Here is a 19,297-nt window from a genome sequence, read left to right on the forward strand (position 1 = left end):
TTAAGTGATAACCTGAGCTGGAGGGGCCTGTGACCAGGAGCACTTGAGCAGAGAGACCAGATTCCTAGCCCCAGCTCTTCTAAGACTGTCTGACAGTAAGTCCTGGACAAGTCATTTTAACTATTTGGGCATCAAAGATTTCTCACTTGCTTTAAAAAAAAAAAAAAAAAAAAAAAAGTCAGGAAAAACTGAGATTCTGCTCCAGATAAAAGGAGACTAAAAAAACCTGACCAGTGAATATGTGTGATCTGGGGTATTTCCCCCTACAAAAGAGGTAGTGACGATTGGCAAAATTTGAATGAGGTCTGCAGATTAGTATTATTAGTGTTCACAAGATTAAGTCTACATTGGTGCTGCACCTATGTTAATTTCCTGATTTTGATCATTGCACTTTGGTTAGTTATGTGATTTTAGAAAATCCACACTCAGGTACTTAGAAGTAAAGTGTGTCGCATTTGCTACTTACTTTCAAATCGTTCAAATAAAAATTATAGAGAAAGAGGTAGAAAAGAATACAGCAAACGTAGCAAAATGTTAACATTTGGGAATCTGAGTGAAGAGAATTCTTTGTACTATTCTTGCAACTTTTCTAAAACTCTGAAATTGTGCCAAAATCGAATTTTTTTTTTTTAACTTATTTTTGGCTGCATTGGGTCTTCATTGCTGAGCGCGGGCTTTCTCTAGTTGCGGTGAGAGAGGGTTACTCTTTGTCGCGGTGCGTGGGCTTCTCATTGTGGCGGCTTCTCTTGTGGAGCACACGCTCTAGGTGCACGGGCTTCAGCAGTTGTGGCACACGGGCTCACTACTTGTGGCTTGCGGGCTCTAGAGCACAGGCTCAGTAGTTGTGGCACACAGGCTTAGTTGCTCCGGGGCATGTGGGATCTTCCTGGACCAGGGCTCAAACCCGTGTCCCTTGCATTGGCAGGCGGATTCTTAACCACTGCGCCACCAGGGAAGCCCCGAAATATTTTTTAGAAGAGTTATGTTACTAGATGATCTCTAAGACTCTTCCAGTTTCTGTGAAAAGGTAACATTATCCGCATCTTACAGACGAGGAAGAGGAAACAGGGTGAGCACGGCTTCTCGGCAGCAGGAGGAAGGCTCTAGAACTCAGGGTCTCTGACCAAGTCCTGCCCCGCCACCAGACCCCAAGTTCTCCCCACCGCTGAAGGACAGTGAGCCCCACACGCCACCCCAGGCACTGGATGAGAACTGCAGAGCAGAAGGCAAGTAAGGAAGAGGACACCTGGGCGGTGTCAGGCTGGCTGTCGGGAGAATCGGACAGCCTCAGGATGTGGGCTACTCCACTCCCCACGTGCAAAGAGCACACCCCAGAGGGCTAACCTGAAGCTTTAGCAACACACACAACACGCACAAGCTCCAAGAGAACACACAGGCTCATGTGGAGCACAGAATCACAGCCTGAGCTGACAAGCAGTACAGCCCCGGGAGGGCAGCCTTTGGCCCTCTCTGGCCAAAAAGAACACAACATCTGGAAATCTCAAGTCTCCTAAATAACTCCAGGGTCAAGAGGAAACAGAAAACTCAAAATCACAGTTACATTTATTTCCAATCTGTTTATGCTAGTTGTACGTGTTATGGTAAGCATGTACTTTAAACATCATTAATATATAATCTGATATGAATATAAAAATAGAGTTGTTTCTGTGGGAAAAAGGGCACAATCACAGATTTGAAGATTAATTAATACCAATGAAAACAACAGTTATTAACGGAGAAAAATTCATGTTTCTATAATACTTTTGTTAAGTAAGAAGGAAAACAAAGGTTTCGATCCAAGAAGCTAGAAAATAAGAACTAAATAAAAGGCAGGAAAGAGAAATCAGTAAAGACAGAAACAGCTGATTAGAAAACAAAATGTAGTGGTATTTATAAATGAATCTAATAGATGGTCCACCAAAAGGCCAATAAAATAAGCAAACTTCTGTTGATCTTTTTTTTTTTTTTTTTTTTTTTTTTTTTTTGCGGTACGCGGGCTTCTCACTGCTGTGGCCTCTCCCGTTGCGGAGCACAGGCTCCGGATGCGCAGGCTCAGCGGCCATGGCGCACGGACCCAGCCGCTCCGCGGCATGTGGGATCTTCCCAAACCGGGGCACGAACCCGTGTCCCCTGCATCGGCAGGCGGACTCTCAACCACTGCGCCACCAGGGAAGCCCTGTTGATCATTTTTAAAAGAAAACATAAAAATTTACATTAGAAATGTAAAAAGAATATAACCATCATCAGTGATTAAGAAATGAAGTACTTTACTAAAAAGTTTGAAAACATGAATGAAAGAATGATTTTCTAGGAAAGAGGTGGGAATATTAAAAATACTAATCGGGAAACAAGTAGAAATTTGTCAGAGAGCTACCCTCGAAAAAAGGTACCAGGCCTGGTAGTTGTTTATTACATTATTTTTCTAGCTCATAAAAAATGCTGATCTTTCTTATTCTTTTTTCTTTTTTTAACATCTCTATTGGAGTATAATTGCTTTCCAATGGTGTGTTAGTTTCTGCTTTATAACAAAGTGAATCAGCTGTACATATACATATACCCCATATCTCCTCCCTCTTTGATCTTTCTTATTCTTTAATTATCCCACATCCCTGTGAGGTAAGCACTATCTATTTTATAGACAAGAACTCCAAGGGCTCAGACGGGTCAAGGCACTGTCTCTAAATCACCCAGCCAGATGTGGCCACAGCCCGACATCTCCAGGAGAAGGCCCAGAAGACGCAGTGTTTTAAAATGCTCCTTAAGTACCTCTGTGATCAGCCAGGTTTGGAAGCTTCTGGCCCTTACTACTTAAAGTATGGTCCAGGGAATTCCCTGGCGGTCCAGTGGTTAGGACTCTGCGCTTTCACTGCCGAGGCCTGGGTTCAGTCCCTGGTCAGGGAACTAAGATCCTACAAACCTTGCAGCAGGGCCAAATAAATAATTAATAAAGTGTGGTTCAATGAACATCAGCAGCAACATCACTGAGAGCCTGTTAGAAATGCAGAATCTCAGGCCCCACTCCAGACCTGCTGAAGCAGAAAATGTATTGTACAGAAATTTCCAGGTGATTTGGATGAACATTAAAATGTGAGAAGCACAGGTCTGGCCTATATCTGTCTGATCTTGTCCAATTCCTCTTAAAATATGCAAAAGCAGTGCCTGTTCTTTTTGGAAAAACCAAAAACAAAAAAACCTGATAAACTACTAGAACTAGATTTAATCATACAAACATGTAAAAAAAAAAGTTTGGCAAAGTAAAACAAAAACATTAAAAAATTAAAAGACATTTGTAATATTTGCCAAGGTACAACAAAGCATTAATACCACTAACACACATATAAAGCTCTCTTGTGAATTCATAAGAAAATTTACACAAAGGAAAAACAGGCAAAGCAAAACAGAATATATTCACAAAGAAGTGCAGATCACAACTAAATATAGCAATAAAAATTTTGCAAATCAAAACATTTTACACCAATTTTTATACCAATTAAAAATAGCTTAGGGCTCCTCTGGTGGTGCAGTGTTTAAGAATCTGCCTGCCAAGGCAGGGGACCCGAGTTCGACCCGTGGTCTAGGAAGATACCACATGCCGAGGAGCAACTAAGCCCGAGCGCCACAACTACTGAGCCTGCACTCTAGAGCCCACGAGCCACAACTACTGAGCCCACATGCCACAACTACTGAAACCCGAGCACCTAGAGCCCCTGCTCCGCAACAAGAGAAGCCACCGCAATGAGAAGCCCATGCACTGCAACGAAGAGTAGCCCCCGCTCGACGCAACTAGAGAAAGCCCGTGCACAGCAACAAAGACCCAACGCAGCCAAAAATAAATAAATTTATTTTTAAAAACAGCTTATAATAAACATGCATTATTTTTATAATCGGAGGTAAAAATCAATAAAGACTTTTAAATTTTAAAAAATATGACTGTTATAAAAAGATTATAAAATTTTAAAAGCTATAAAAATATTAACAGGAGTTCTGAGTGGTAAAGTCACAGATGTTTTATTTTCTCTATTTGCATACCTGAACTTCCTGATTTTTCTACAATGAACTTGAATTCTTTGTAATAAGCAACAAAAAAGTTAACTATTTCCTAGAGTTTGATCTTATCTGAAATTTAATAGCTTTTACACTTCGTCTCTCTTGGTTTTTCACAAGTGTTTGCATAATGCCTTTCCACAAGCCATCAGAGCACTTAAAGGCATGTCTTTTCTGTCCTCACCAAGCACTGGCAGCCCCAAATAAGCAGAGCCCCTTTTACATTTCTCCACAGACTGGCAGGTTTTCAAACTCCTGTGGACAGAGGAATCACCTGTAGGAAGCTGGCCGCAGATGCAGATTCCCAGGTCCCACCCCCAGATAGCAACCCTGTGTGTCTATGGAGGGGATTCAGACACAGTGGTCCTCAAACTACCCTTTGAGAATCCCCCTCCAATAACCCTATGGGAGTGAGGCTGAGTGCAGAAAAGCAGGAAGTCCCAGCTAGTTCAGAAACTGGGTGAACTGAGGGTCTTACTGGTTGGCAGGGAACATCTCTTTCCACCCACCACGTGCACACGCAGGCTCCACCTATCAGGGGTCAGTGCCTCTGCTCGTGGAAGAGGGCGACAAGCAGGTATGGGTCAGGACTAGGAAAAGGCTTTCTCCAACAGGTGAGCCAAAGCCCTGAGCAGCCCCACGTTGCAGTGTAACTGCCAGAATGCACTCTGCTCTGGGAGAAGCACTTGGACCAACTCCATGGGTTCACGGAGGCCCATCTGTCAAGAGTTTCTGCTCAGCACCCTGAGAAGGCAGCTCCTCCGGAGCTGGCAGAGATGCAGCTGGGGCTGCCACAAGGAGCTGGAGGACTCGTCATGGCCCCAGCAGGGCCCATGGTGACCTCCTCCACCCCAGCTGGGCACTGGAATAAGGAGTAAGACTCGGAGGGGGAGGCGGCCCAGAGCAGTGCTCCCACCTCCTCCTTGGCCTCATGGGTGTGCCCTGGGTTCCACCGTTTCCAGGGCTTTAAATGAACTAGCAGAAGAGCCAGAGAAAGAATTTCTATCTCTCCTCTGCCGCCCTGAGCATTGAAGGAGAGGGCAAGCACAGACCACAGGCTAAATGGGAACCATTCACTGCTGCAGTCAAATGCAAGGCGGTGACACACTGAACCAGATGCACAACGGTACAGAGTGGCTGGGAAGTGGCTCACAGCCCACCTGTAATCGCTATTTCTTTTACATGCACGAGCCAAGGTGATTCCCTCCCCCACACCTTTTTTTTTTTTTTTTTTTTTTTTTTTTTGCTGGCTGCTTGGAGTTTATTTTCTGCCTGGTGCAAGGCACAGGTTAGAGGGTGGTGCCGGGAAGGCTCTCATGTGGCTTGGCCTCACCTTCTTTTCACACAGGCCAAGAGGCAGAAATCCCAACCTCTGCTTAACGGCAGCGGGGATTCTCGTGTCTCCAGGTCTGTAGACCCCATGCCCCAGGGATGAGGGGTCCCTCATTCATGGGTCCTGGTGGGTCCAGCCTTCCTAGGCAGCAGCAATCAGGGACCTGTGGCTATGGTAAGACCGGCAGGGCAGCGATGCAGAGTGGCTTGCACTGGACAGCTCCACCAAGAAACTGTGCCTTCCGTTCCCCAATTACAAGTAAAAACTTAAAATGAAAACACAATGAGAAGGATTAGCACATTGATAGGAATAGACTTCACCTAGAAATCCTGGGGGTAGGGGGGTGCGGTCATAGACTCTGGAGGAGAACAGTAGAGAGAAGACACTACATTTGAGAAAGGAGACCAGCCACACAGACGCGGAGCCAAGTTCACCAGTGGTCTTACAAGCTCTGCTTCCAGCCTTGATGAATCCTCATCCCCCAAAGAACAGTTGCAGATACGTTTGTGTTATGCTGTCTTCAGGTGTCTGGAAACCACGAGGGCAGCTCTCCCTACTACTTAGTGCTAATGAGGGTTAATGACCAGTGGGCGTCGGCCCCAGGGTAATTATGAGGTATGGGTTCAGAGGGCTCCTCCCTGGTATCAGCCTGTGGGAAAATGGCCCAGGACCTTCTTTTCACTGTGGGGACAGGGCAGGTGCCCCATCTCTGTTACCCGCCTCACAGCTCCCAGGCTTGGCTGCCAGGGCTGCTTTAGATTCTGCTCCTCACGTTGGCCTAGGCTGTCACACTTTGAGGAGGTGAAGCTCATTGTCTCTGTCATCAATTTGATTCCACAGCATTTATTAAAAGGATTTACTGCATGCCAGGCTTTGTGCCAGGTACTGGGGAACGAAATTGAGCAAGATGAGCACCTCACCACGAGGAATTCATACCAGGCACTGAAGTATCACTGCATTGGTACAGACAGTGCGTTCGGGGAGTGAGGGAACAAGGGGCTGCTCGGCCATCCCAGAGGAGGCGACAAAAACCAGAGCATTTCTAATACACCTGCAATAGCTGGCTAGAAAGTATACAGGCAAAGACAACAACAGAATCTACAGTATCCAAGGAATAAGCTTAGTGAGAAATGTATAAGACCATATGAAGGAAACTTTGAAAAACTGTGATGCACACAAAAAGACTAGAATAAACAGATACACTTCCTATTCCCTGGAGAGGAAGATGCATTACAAAGCCGTCCATTCTCCCCCAAGTAATCCATAAACTCCATTGTGATCCCAACTGAAACATCCCAACATTTTTCACAGAACTTGACAAATTGTTTGTAAGCCTATTTGGAAAAGGAAATTGTTTGGCAAAAGAAAAGCCAAAGAAATGTTGTGGAAAAAAATGAGTTTGTTTTTGTTTAAACCGAATTGTTACATAAAAATTGCAGTAATTAAAACAATGAAATATGGACACAGAATCAGACAAATAATTCAATGGAACTGAAGAGAGGCCCTAAAACATTTGCTCATGAATATATGGGTATTTATAAAATAAATAAATAAGGTAGAATTATAAACCATTTGGGAAACTATAAATATTTAATAAACAGACTGGAGATAACAGTCTTTCTATTTGGGAAAAATCAATCCTTATCTTATACCATATACAAAAATAAATCTCAGCTTAAAGAGATCTAAATATGTAAAATAAGACTATACTATAAAGTAAAAACTTGGGACTTCCCTGGTGGTGCAGTGGTTAAGAATCCACCTGCCAATGCAGGGACATGGGTTCGATCCCTGGTCCAGGAAGATCCCACATGCCGTGGAAGAACTAAGCCTGTGCACCACAACTACTGAGTCTGCGCTCTAGAGCCCGTGCGCCACAACTACTGAGCCCGTGCGCCTAAAGCCCGTGCTCCACAACAAGAGAAGCCACCGCAATGAGAAGCCCGCACACCGCAACGAAGAGTAGCCCCCGCTGGCCGCAACTAGAGAAAGCCCACGGACAGCAATGAGGACCCGCCGCGGACAAAAATTAATTAATTAACTAATTAACTTAAAAAACAAAGAGTTGCATGGTTCTCTTCTAAAAAAAAGTAAAAACTTGGATGCCAAAATACTGATGAATTCCAATTGTACAAAAATCAAATTCCATTTGACAGACACAGTGAAAGACAAATGAGAAGCCAAATTTTTTTTCAAAATATAATAGAGGTTAATGCTGGTAATATATTAAGAACTTCAATGGATCAATAAAAAGACAATCTAATTTCAAGTAGGTAATGGATATAACAGGTAATACACAGAATAAGTGCAAAATGGTTAACATTTAAAACACTCTCAGGAATTCCCTGGCGGTCCAGTGGTTAAGACTCGGCACTTTCACTGTGGTGGCCTGGGTTCAATCCCTGGTCAGGGAAGTAAGATCCCGCAAGCCGCATAGTGCAGCCAAAATAAATAAATACATAAAACATTCTCAAGTTCACTAATTAAATAAACTAATATGATATATCTTCTTTCACCTACCAAATTGGCAAAAATTAAAAACTGGTAATTCCTCGTTCAGTGTTAGTAGGAGAGCAAATTTGATAGCTATTATCAAATTACATTTTGGAGGGTAATTTGGTGGTGTCAATTAAAACTCCATTCATATGATTTTGTCCTATACAAACACCTGAACAAATAACCCCCAAATATATGTACAAATATGTAAACTACTACATCATTTATAATTGCAAGAAATTGTAACTATAAGTGTCCATCAATAGGAAACAATTAATTACAATTAACCCATAAAATGAAAGACTCCACAGCCATTTAGAAGGCTAAGATAAGTGTACCAACACTGAAAGACAGCCTCAACATATTATGAGCAAATAAAAGATTGCCCGATATGTATAACTGATTCACTTTGCTGTACAGCAGAAACTAACATTTTTTTTTTTCTTTTTTTGCGGTACGCGGGCCTCTCACTGTTGTGGCCTCTCCCGTTGCGGAGCACAGGCTCCGGACGCACAGGCTCAGCGGCCATGTCTCACGGGCCCAGCCGCTCTGCGGCATGTGGGATCTTCCCAGACCGGGGCACGAACCCGTGTCCCCTGCATCGGCAGGCGGACTCTCAACCACTGCGCCACCAGGGAAGCCCAGAAACTAACATTTTAAATCAACTATCCTCCAATAAAAATTTTAAAAACAAATAAAATATACTGTATTTAAAAAAAAAAAAAAAGATTACCCCCAAAAAGGTATGGTATGAACACATTACTGCAGGAAAGGCATTACGTTCATGTGCTCATTTTGGGGTCATGTACTCATTTTGGATTGTTAATAGAGATTATACTGGGATGGAGAAGGTGCAGGGATTTTCAGTTTTCAGTTTACATACTTTGATACTATTTTATTTCTTTAAATGGGCTTGTACTACTTTTACTTAAAGTCCAAAAATTTCTTTTCCATTTTGGAGAAAAAAAGAAAAAGAAATAATAATAATTTTGTCATCGGTCTCTAGGTTGAACTCGAAGTTCATCCCTTCTCTGTCCCCTGCCCATACCCTCCCCCTGGCCTTTAGTGTCCTCTAGGGAGTCAAGATAAAGGGTGAGAAACTCTACCCACCAAGGTGCTGCACTGTCTCCCCTTAGTGTGACCCCTGGGCCAAGTCCTTCTCTGCTGGCTTGAACAAGTTCAGGCTGGCTACAGAGGCCTCCCCCCACCACACCAGGCTCCAATTAGGAGACTCTGTCTTCCTAATTGGAACCACTGTTGCCAGCACCCCGAGTTCTAGGAGGGAACACAGAAATGGATTTTCAGCGGAGCACAGGAGGAGAGAGATGCCCACCCTGTTTCTCCTAGCACTATGGATCCCTCACTTGTCTTCTACTGTCCTCTCCATCTTAGGACATTATTCACAGCCTCAAGGACACCAACTGGGCCACAGCTTCTAGAGGTGCATAAAAGAACAGGGAGCAAGACTTGAACCTGCAGCCTAGGCCAGCTCAGCTAGGCCATGAGCTCTAGGTGAAACGTTTCTTTCTCTCTATCCTTAGCTTCTAGCTTCATTTTCTCTCGTGCTAATGTGTGAGGCTTTTCTAAATACTATTAAAACTTCAGTTTGGGCTTAGGATATGCTCTGGTCCTAGCAATTCAAATCGATTTTGCTTATTAGGTTTTAAAAAAAAGTTTTCCACAGGTCCCGTCTGCTAAGCTGGTAAGCTCTTACTAGGTCCCTTCCTAGGGGTTTGGAGACAAAGCCCCCAAAAGTAAGCAGGCACTGCATTGTCTGGCCTTGGCATTTTTCCACATACAGGGATTCTCTACTAGGCCTGTGTTAGGAGGAAGGGAGTCAGGCTACATCAGGACGTGGTATTTTCAGGTTGGATAAGTCATCGGCATCTCCCCAAGAACTCCAACAGACATAAAATATCAAAACCTGGAGAAGGAGGCCACAGTATAACTTAGAGAAAAAGTCATATTTTTAAATGTGTTTGTGATCAAAGAAGAAAAAAGCAGACAAAGATAGAAAAAATAGAGTGTCCTAAGGATCCAACTGAGAATCTAGAAAAAGCACATACCGGGGACTCCCCTGGTGGCACAGTGGATAAGACTCTGTGCTCCCAATGCAGGGGGCCCGGGTTTGATCCCTTGTCAGGGAACCAGATACCACATGCATGCTGCAACTAAGAGATCGCATGCCACAACTAAGGAGCCCAAATGCCGCAACTAAGGAGCTGGCGAGCTGCAACTAAGACCCGGTGCAACCAAATAAATAAATAAATAAATAAATAAATAAATATTTTAAAGAAAGAAAAAGAAAAAGTACATACCAAATAAACCTAAGAAAAAGACAATTAATAAAGACTAAAGCAGAAATTAATGCTTTAGAAAACAGAAAGCACAACTGACAAATCTGCTTTTATATCACATAAAACTGGCAAAGCTAAGGAAGGAAAAGAGACAAAATTAATATACATTAGAAATTAAGAAAGTGAAAAAGTCACAGATACTGAGGAAATTGAAAACCAATCACCATATATGCATTATGCTATCAATAATAAATCTGAAAACAGAGCTCATGGAAAAGGCAAAGTAAATGTTTTGTACCAACAGCCACAGGGGGAAAAACATCTGAAAGCTGCAAAGACCCATCCATCAAAAAAGGTACCAGGCTCAGAAAGTTTCATCAGCAGATTTTTTTCCCCAAATCCTTAAGGAATAAAATGACTATTTAAACTGTTCCAGAGCATAAAGAAAGAATAAAAGTTTCACAGTGCATTATATGGAGTTACCATTACTCTAATACCAACATCTGACAATAAAAACACAAAATGAAAATTATAGATCAACCTCACTCACAAATATAGATGCTAAACTCCCACATTAATAAATCAAATCAAAACAGCATGTTTAAAAAAATTCCCCATTACCCACCATGGTACATTCAAGGAATTCAAAGATAGTTCAGTATTAAGAATCGTATTAACACAGTTCACCTTATCAGTAGGTGAAGGAGAAATATCTTTTATCTTCAAACCCTGTTAAGAAGACATCCCTGGCCTCGATTCCAGCTCCACCCCCTTATGAAACATGGGCCCTTGGTCATACTACTGTCCTGAATCCCAGTTTTCTTATCTGAAAGGTGGGGCTACCACCATCTGACTTGGAGCTGTCATGAGAACTACGAGAGAGAGAACTATGAAAACTTTGCCCCATGAGACACACACATGGTAAGTGCTCAACAGATAGCGCTGCAGTAAGTTATTATGTAGGGAAAAGTGGGCTATAATGCAGCATGACTCCATTTTTATAAAGAACACGGAACAGCAACCAGTGTGCACAGAACCGAGTGCAGAGGGATATTCCAGTTAAAAATGGTTAAACCGGTTGTGAGTTGTGGACAAATTTCTTCCCTTCTATTTATTTCTATTTTCTAATTTTTCCAAGGAACAGTATCTATATAATCAAAAAAGAGATTAAAAAGCCAAAAAATGTTACAGCCTTCTGGATTTAGCCAAGATTGAGGACTGGCAGGCCTAAAGGCCAAGGTGGAAAAGGAAGCAAAGGGCGTACAGAACAGAGGGCGGCACCGGGGAGGGGCCTGCAGGACTCCTCTGCCTCGCGCCCTGTCGCCTCGAAATCCACTCCGTGTCAGGAACACCCACACGGGCATGTAAAGGTGCTCCTGAGAGAGGCCCAGCTGAAGCCCTCCAGGCCCAAAGCAAGCAAACACTGCTATACTAAGCAAAGCTTCACCTACTTTGCCCAAATGCCTCAGAAATTCTGAACAAGGGCACGGGGTGAGGGTACTCATTTCCGGATCCAGGTGCTGGTGACACAGGTGTAGTTGCTTTGTGAAAACTCACCAAGCTGTACACGGTATGTGCTTTAATTGTGGGTGTGCTACCCTCCAATAAAAGTTTTTTAAAATTAAAAGCTGAGAGGAGAACACTGAGTTTCCGTCATCAGCTACAGAATTGCCCTCTTAAATTCTGGTTTTAATATGAACTTATGGATCAGTTTCATGGAACAGAACATTCAATCCAGTGTTCTGCCTGACGTGTCTCGTCGTCTTAATAAATACAGCATCTGGAAAGATCTTCACTATAATTATCAATAGATGAGAAAAAAAATTCCAGGACAAGCCAGGGATATAGGAGACACGGGGAAAGCCAAAATGAATGAGAGCAGTGGCTCTCCACCTTGAGTGCACATTTAAATCACCTGCGGAGCTTTGAAAAATGCTGGGGCCTGGGCTCCACCCCAGACCAATTACATCAGATTCTCTGGGTCTGAGGCCTAGACATTGATATTTTCTTTTTCAAAAGCTCCACAGACGATTCTAATACGCACTGAACTAGTTGAACCAGAGGGCCCGGCCGCTGGCAGCTCTGGAGGCAAGCTGAAGCGTGGCCCCCGCGCGTCCTGGTGGAGGCTGTGGAGGAGAGCAGGTATTTAGGGCTGAAGTGCGCTGCCACCCGCCCGGGTCTTCCTCCACACGCCGCTTCCCCAGACCTCAGCAGAGACCCAGTGAGGAGCAATGCCCCCCACATGGAGGAGGCAGCCTCTGGAAAGTAAGGGGGAGGGGCTTCCCGGGGCTTGGACACCGAACCCTGGGCTCTGGCTCCCAGCGGGGTGTTCAGACTGCTCCAGATCACTTGTCAATACAGCCCCAAGGCATATACCACTTCAACCACACAACCCCAGAACTAAGCCCTAACTACTATCCAGGGTCCAAATGACACCACTGGGAACCCACAGCTGGAAAACAGGAACCGAGGAGAAGTAACAGTGGAAAAAAGGGCAGAGGTCAGTGTACATAGCTCAGTCATCAGGTAGGACCTGGCTCAGGGACACGCGGTAGGGGCAGTGAAAAGGGGACGCCACGCAACCCACCTGCTGAGAGGTTCCAACACTCACCTCTGGGGCTCCCACACCCAGTCATCCTGCATCCATTCTACCTAGTTATGTGACAGGAACCCACAGGTGTGACCCCAACAGATGGCTATCTCGGCCTGGCAGCCCTGCAGCATTTTTACAAGCTCCTAGATAACTCTGACCCATGCCCTGCAAAGCAGTGCGCTTGGAGGCCCTCTCTCTGCTCAGTCTACTTAGGGCTGAGCTCAAAGCACGAGGGGTGAGAATGGGGACGGGCTGAGGCCGTGAAGAGCATGTTAGGATGGAGAGCACAGGTGGAGAAGAGAAAGGCATCTGCAGTGCCAGGAAAAAGAGGGTAGGCATCTCTTGAGCACAGCCTCCAGCACCCCACTGAAAACCCATTTCTGTATTCCCCCACCAGAGTTCTGGTGCAGGGCAACAAGGATCCCAACTGGGAAGGCACGGTCTCCTGGCTCTGGGTCCAGCAGAGCCTGGTACCGTCAGGCAGCACCCTCTTCACCCAGCCTGAACTTGTTCAAGACGCCAAATGGAGAAAGCTCAGAAGTCAAGGTACCCTGCCCAAGGCAATGGAGCTTTAGTGTCTGGCAGGGCCCAAGTTCACTCTGGCAACTACAGGGGCCTGGCCTCAGCCTTAACTGTTCTCTTCCTCTAAGTCATGCAGCGCGCGCGCGCGCACACACACACACACACACACACACACACACACACAGTCCTGCCCCACGGGTTCTGACGATCCACCATGAGAACCTGACACTTGTGGATATAAACGGGCAGACAGGAGGCATCCTGATCTACAGAGGCTGAGATGCAAGTGAAATCTTTGGGGTATTCCAAGAGGATTCGGGGGCAGCAAGATCTCTACTCTTCCACGTGGCGGCTCGGTCCCCAAGACTGAGACTATGGAAGACGGGGGTCAAAGCAGAGACCTTCTGCTCCCCCGGAAGCAAAGTTCTAAAGTAATGCTGTTCAGGGAACGGCCCATGAACTGTTTATCACCAGTTCACCACAATATAAACACAGGAACCAAGAATAAGCCTTCAGAAACCAGCACTGCAAGTTGAACCTGCTGCTCCGTCCAAGTGTACATTCGCTGGACCACCTCGTCCGATGGCTAACAGATTGGTCTAGATGGTGCTGAACTCCTGAGGGGAGCCACACATGGCTAGAGCTGCCAACTCGTTGTACAAAGTAGGACCTGTTTTGGTCTGCAATATTTTGGGAATTGGGAAAAAGGTCCTTCCCCCCTTTTAGTTTGAGAAAAACTAACCGTGGAGGCAACCGCTTCATTTTACAGAGGAGACTAAAGTCCAGGGACTGCCGCATGGCTAATGAACGAACCCACGAGTAGGAGAGTTGGGATCAGACAGGAAGAGAAACTGGACAACTGCACTTCTCATCCTCCTCTTCCCAGCCAGTGGCCTCATGGGCGCTCCTAAAGCAGTAAGGGCTCCAGGACCCACACACTTCAAATGAGTAGAAGACAATTTCAGGTTCAAGGTAAACTGCCCAGGCACAGTATTTTCTTCCAGCCTTTCCTGAATCTCAAACCCAACACATCTAAAGCCAACACCTTCGTTTCAAAATTAAGCTATCAGGACTTCCCTGGTGGCGCAGTGGTTAAGAATCCGCCTGCCAATGCAGGGAACACGGGTTCGATCCCTGGTCCTGGAGGATCCCACATGCCGCAGAGCAACTAAACCCGTGCGCCACAACTACCGAGCCTGCGCTCTGGAGCCCATGAGCCACTACTACTGAAGCACACCCGCCTAGAGCCTGTGCTCTGCAACAAAGAGAAGCCCCCGCAATGAGAAGCCCGCGCACCGCAACGAAGAGTGGCCCCCGCTCGCCTCAACTAGAGGAAGCCCGCATGCAGCAATGAAGACCCAATGCAGCCAAAGAAATAAAAATAAATTTAAAAAATAAAAAACAAACAGGGGCTTCCCTGGTGGCACAGTGGTTGAGAGTCCGCCTGCCGATGCAGGGGACGCAGGTTCGTGCCCCAGTCCGGGAAGATCCCACATGCCGCGGAGCCCGTGAGCCATGGCCGCTGAGCCTGCGCGTCTGGAGCCTGTGCTCCGCAACGGGAGAGGCCATAACAGTGAGAGGCCCGCATACCGCAAAAAAAAAAAAAAAAAAAAAAAAAAAATTAAGCTATCGTCTCCGCTGGTCCATTTCTGACCCCACCATCCTAATCTATAATCGCCAGATCCTGGAAACACTAACTTATTGAATACACGGTTGGCATGTTGATCTTCCTTCAAAGTCCTTTGAGGTCCACTAAGTCGACGATGAAAGCAGATGTAAAGAGCAGGGCTGGCCGGGGGTGAGAGGCTTGGTCTGCCACGTGCCGGTTCACAACCCCAACACAAAGATCAGAAGCACTTACTGTACTTAAAAACAACAGCAACAGTTGCCAGTGATGGCTTTCGCACCCAGTGTTACAGTTTTAGGCAATTTGGTCCATGTCTCTTACTTCTAGTGATATTGTGAATATCAAATCATAATGATTTCTCTTACTTTTCAGGACCTAGTACTAGACCTGGAACATGGTAAACACTCAGTAAATGCAGAAAGACAAAGGGAGGAAGAAAGGGAGATAAAGTGAATGGGAATAGGATCACAGGTCTGGATAGCATGATAATCTGTGGATTTTAATTGTCTCAGCCACTCCATCTCTATTTGCCCAGCGGCTTCCTAAACTAATCCATAAGGAAGCTATCTCCTCCTCAGAAGCTCCAGACAGGCTGGTAACAAGGGGGAGTCCTCAGCTGACTGCCAGATGCCAGAGTAGGAGAGAAAACGAGGCCCAAAACCCAGGAGGTCAGGGTGGGAAAGACAAGATACCCAAAAGCTGAGCCTAACCAAGGCTTCCCTATACTCCCTGCCCCCATCCCCAGCCAGCCAAACTACGTGCTACAGCCTCGGGGGCATGGGAGGAGACTTGGCAAGACCACAATGATGGTTTCTAGCAGAAACGTCCATCTACAGCTGGAGGGAGCCCAGCACCTAGGTCCCTCCTCAGCCAGCCCAGCAAGGGGGCTAAGGAGCCATCACAGTGACCCCTGCAGGTAGCTCCGGGGCCTGCACCGTGGTGGGCAGGAAGGCTGTCTCTTGGGCTCACTCACCGATCTGTACTACAAAGTCTTCCCGCTGTCCCACAACAGTAAAAAATGGCTGGGGTCACCAAGGAGGTGGAGCTGAGCTCTGGGACTCTAACTCTACCGCTTACTGTGCATGGTGAAGCCCTCTCTTTCCATTCTCAAACTCAACTCCAAAGTCCTCTTGGTTGGTTCCTTTCCTACCGGCGTTTGATATGCTCACCTGCTTCCATATCTCCCCAAGTTCACTACTGCTTGTAAATGTACCTCAGAGAGAAAAGACTTCCCGCTGGGCCCACACAGAGGGCTGGAGAGTGGGAAGAGCAGGCGAGAAAGAACTCGTAGGAGCGACCCACGGTGTGCGGAACGTGGAGGAGCACAGATCCGTGACAAAAGGCGCAGGGGTCCACAGGAGAGACAGAAGGCAGAGATCCTGGGCCCAGTTCCCAAATCGCTTCCACACTTCCTCGGCCAGCGGAGGGTTCCCATGGGGCAGAGCATGGCAGCGGTGTGGGAGCCCGAGAGCGGGGCAGCCTGGTGCTCCCGGCACTGGGCACTCACTCCTGTCCGGGCTGCGAAGAGGGAGTCAGTGGCAACGGCGTACGCTATGGCGTGTTCCTGGGGGTATCGTGGGTCGACACGTAACACACTAGACAGAAAACGACCACGCGCGTTCATCAACCTCAACTCTATGCCTGTGCTAGGCACGACGCACACCCGACATCATGAATATTCTTGAAACCCTGGCAGGACGCAGCACACAGTAGATGCGCACGTTGCCACTGGTTGCTGGATACCCTTCACCCAGCGGCCTTACCCATCCTGTGACCCTGTGCCCATCCTGTGGGAACACAGACTGGGAGACCCCTTTGTCCTGTGTCCCAGAGTCTTTGCCTGCTCTGAATGAGCTCACACGCCACACACATCTTCCTACACCACCACCTCCTGACGGAAGAGGATCTAGCAAAACTGCTCCACCAGGGTATGTGGGACACCACACTCAACTGGCCGCCTAAGAAAACTATCTGGGGGGAAGGTGGCACCAGGAACAGGGGCTCAGATCCAAGTGCCTGCTGGCAGTGGCAAGCCGGACCGAGAGGAAGCGAGGCTTTTCCAACAGACAACTTAACAGTGACAACGAGCACAAACACCTCAGAGCTTTAAAAACGCCACCAGGGACTTCCCTGGTGGTCCAGCGGTCAACAATCCACCTTCCAATGCAGGGGACGCAGGAACTGTGATCCCACATGCTGCGGGGCAACTAAGCCCGCGCTCTAGGGCCCGTGAGCTCTAGGGCCTGCATGTCACAACTAGAGAGCCCGCGCACGGCAACGAAAGATCCCACATGCCACAACGAAGATCCCGCGTGCCGCAACTAAGACCTGACGCAGCCAAAATAAATACATTTTTAAAAATAAATAAATAAATAAGTTTAAAAAGCTGCCAGCTCAGGCCCCACTCTGAGAAGGGGGAAGGAGGAAGATATGTGTGAAGGGTGTCCTCTGTTTTCCCAGGCAGCCCTGCTCCGTGCCCACAACACTGAGGGTGGTGGTGTTAAGCTGGGAGCTTCCAGCAGGACGGCAGGGACAGCGGAACGCAGGCAGGGAGGAATGGAGAACACACGTGGAAAGACCTGAGGAGAAGCCACCGTTAGGCAGGAGGGGGTGCTTTCCGGAGCAAACAAACCTGCCAGCAGTGCTTCCTCCCAGCAAAGAGAGAAGCTCTGGCTGACAGACACAGACACAGGCCAAAGACACAGAGGGAGGGACGGAGCTGCCGCTTCCCTGAGCCTACCCGTCCTCGTCCCCTCGTCCTGCTTTCCCCAGGGTGGGGGGCAGAACAGGTGTACTCCATGATCTCCGTGTCCACAGCCCTCAACAGCACACAGGTGATTACAGCAGTGGGCCGCCAGAGGCGGAAGTGGAGGTGACACCTGGGGGTTTCACCGGAGACGGCGTGTGGAGTGAGCTCACAGCTCTCTCCTTCCCACGCACAGCATCGCCAGGATCAACCCCCTCTACTTGCCTCAGGGGCCTACCGCGGACTTGTCCCCAGTGGTCACCCACCACTACCATCCTCAGCACGGCTTGCCCAGCTCCCCAGGGGAGCCACTGCCACCTGGCTCTTGTCCTTCTCCCAGAAGCAAAATTCTTGCCCTCCCCCAAGTACTTCCTTGCTGTAAGTTCCTTTGGGAGGAAGCCAGGGAACCACCCCGGCTCCTGATGCACCCCGCAGCCTCACCCAGTAGCCCCCATCCCCTCTGGGAAAGCAGAGCCCCTCCCTGACAGCGTCCCCACCCAGGCAGTGAGGGTGGCACTTCCAGCGCCTCCAGGGAGCTTCCCGCAGTTTTCCCAGGAAGCTAGAGGAGGACTTCCAGGGAGAAAGATCTCAGAGCATCTGGGGACATGAGCAGCTCACCCACCTGCTACCCAAGCAACCAGATTCCCCCAGCTCCTCACAGGCTCCAGGGGCTGACGGAGAAGACGACCTGAGGCAAGGGCAGGAACGGGCTCCCTCCTCCGAGAAGTCTCATGCAGTCCTGCCCCGCCTACCTGTCCCTACACTCCTTCCCCAGCCTCTCTTCTCTTGACGTGAGAGGCAGCCACACTGAGCTGCCTCTTGCTCTGTTTTCTCCACCCTGGGCCAGCAGAGGATACTGCTGAGTAATCCCAAACTCACGGCGGATCCCCAGCCCTGAAAACAGGGCAAAGCCCAAGGAAACCTACTGATCCTGGTCCCTGCCAACCAGGGAGGAACATCTGTGTTTCCTCGTAATGGCTTATATTCCACAGACTCTGCCCTGCCCCAAATACCCCAGCCCTGGCCCTGAGACAACCACACGGAGAAGCTCAGTGCCCCCTTCTCCACTTCCCACGCACCTGGTAACATTCCCTTCCAGCCCCCCAGACACCAAGCTGCACAGAGTAACAGCAGCGGACCGCCTGCAGGATTCCCAGTCATGATGTTGCATCAGCCCCCACCCTACCCAAAATATCCTCACCCCCACCACCTCCTCTCCTCCAGCCATCTCCATGGTGATAGCAGCATGACTAATGACACCCTATCAGCTTCAGACTCAGGAGCACAATTCCCCCTCCCCCTCAACCTCTCCCCCCCCCCCACCCCCCGCCCGGGATTTCTGCAGGTTGGATGCAAACCAACAGTGGCAGGGGCATTCTCGAGAGATTTCCAGAGGCAAGGGTGGGAGTGGGTTGCATGTCTTAAAAAAAAAAAAAAAAAAACCAGTTCAACAAACCCAATCCCAACTGCACCCAAACCATCCAGCTGAGAAAGCAAAAAGAATCCAAACAAAACCCACACAGGCCTGAGAATTCATTGGCCGCCCACACCCCCGCCGCCCCTCCCCCTCAGCTGCTGCTACACACACAGTGGGAGATTAAGGGATCACCAGAGGAGACCCTTTATTTGTAGCCAATCC

The 19,297-nt window shown here is 47.7% G+C and overlaps 1 protein-coding gene across 6 annotated transcripts in view; it reads right to left on the bottom strand.

Moving 5' to 3' along the window:
* The window catches only part of TET3 (tet methylcytosine dioxygenase 3), a 105,942-nt gene that overhangs the window by 70,089 nt on the left and 16,556 nt on the right, over window positions 1-19,297 (bottom strand). The window contains exon 1 of one of the 6 annotated variants that reach the window (XM_082642146.1): window positions 18,738-18,809. The exons of 4 other annotated variants lie outside the window; for them this stretch is intronic. The gene's annotated coding sequence lies outside the window, so the exon portion shown is untranslated. Of the gene's footprint in view, window positions 1-16,125; window positions 16,184-18,737; window positions 18,810-19,297 lie in introns of those variants that run through there. One more of the 6 variants, XM_082642148.1, reaches the window with a different exon arrangement.

This window comes from Mesoplodon mirus, assembly GCF_964341445.2.
Source record: "Mesoplodon mirus genome assembly, chromosome: 14".
In the NCBI taxonomy this organism is placed as follows: Eukaryota; Metazoa; Chordata; class Mammalia; order Artiodactyla; family Ziphiidae; genus Mesoplodon; species Mesoplodon mirus.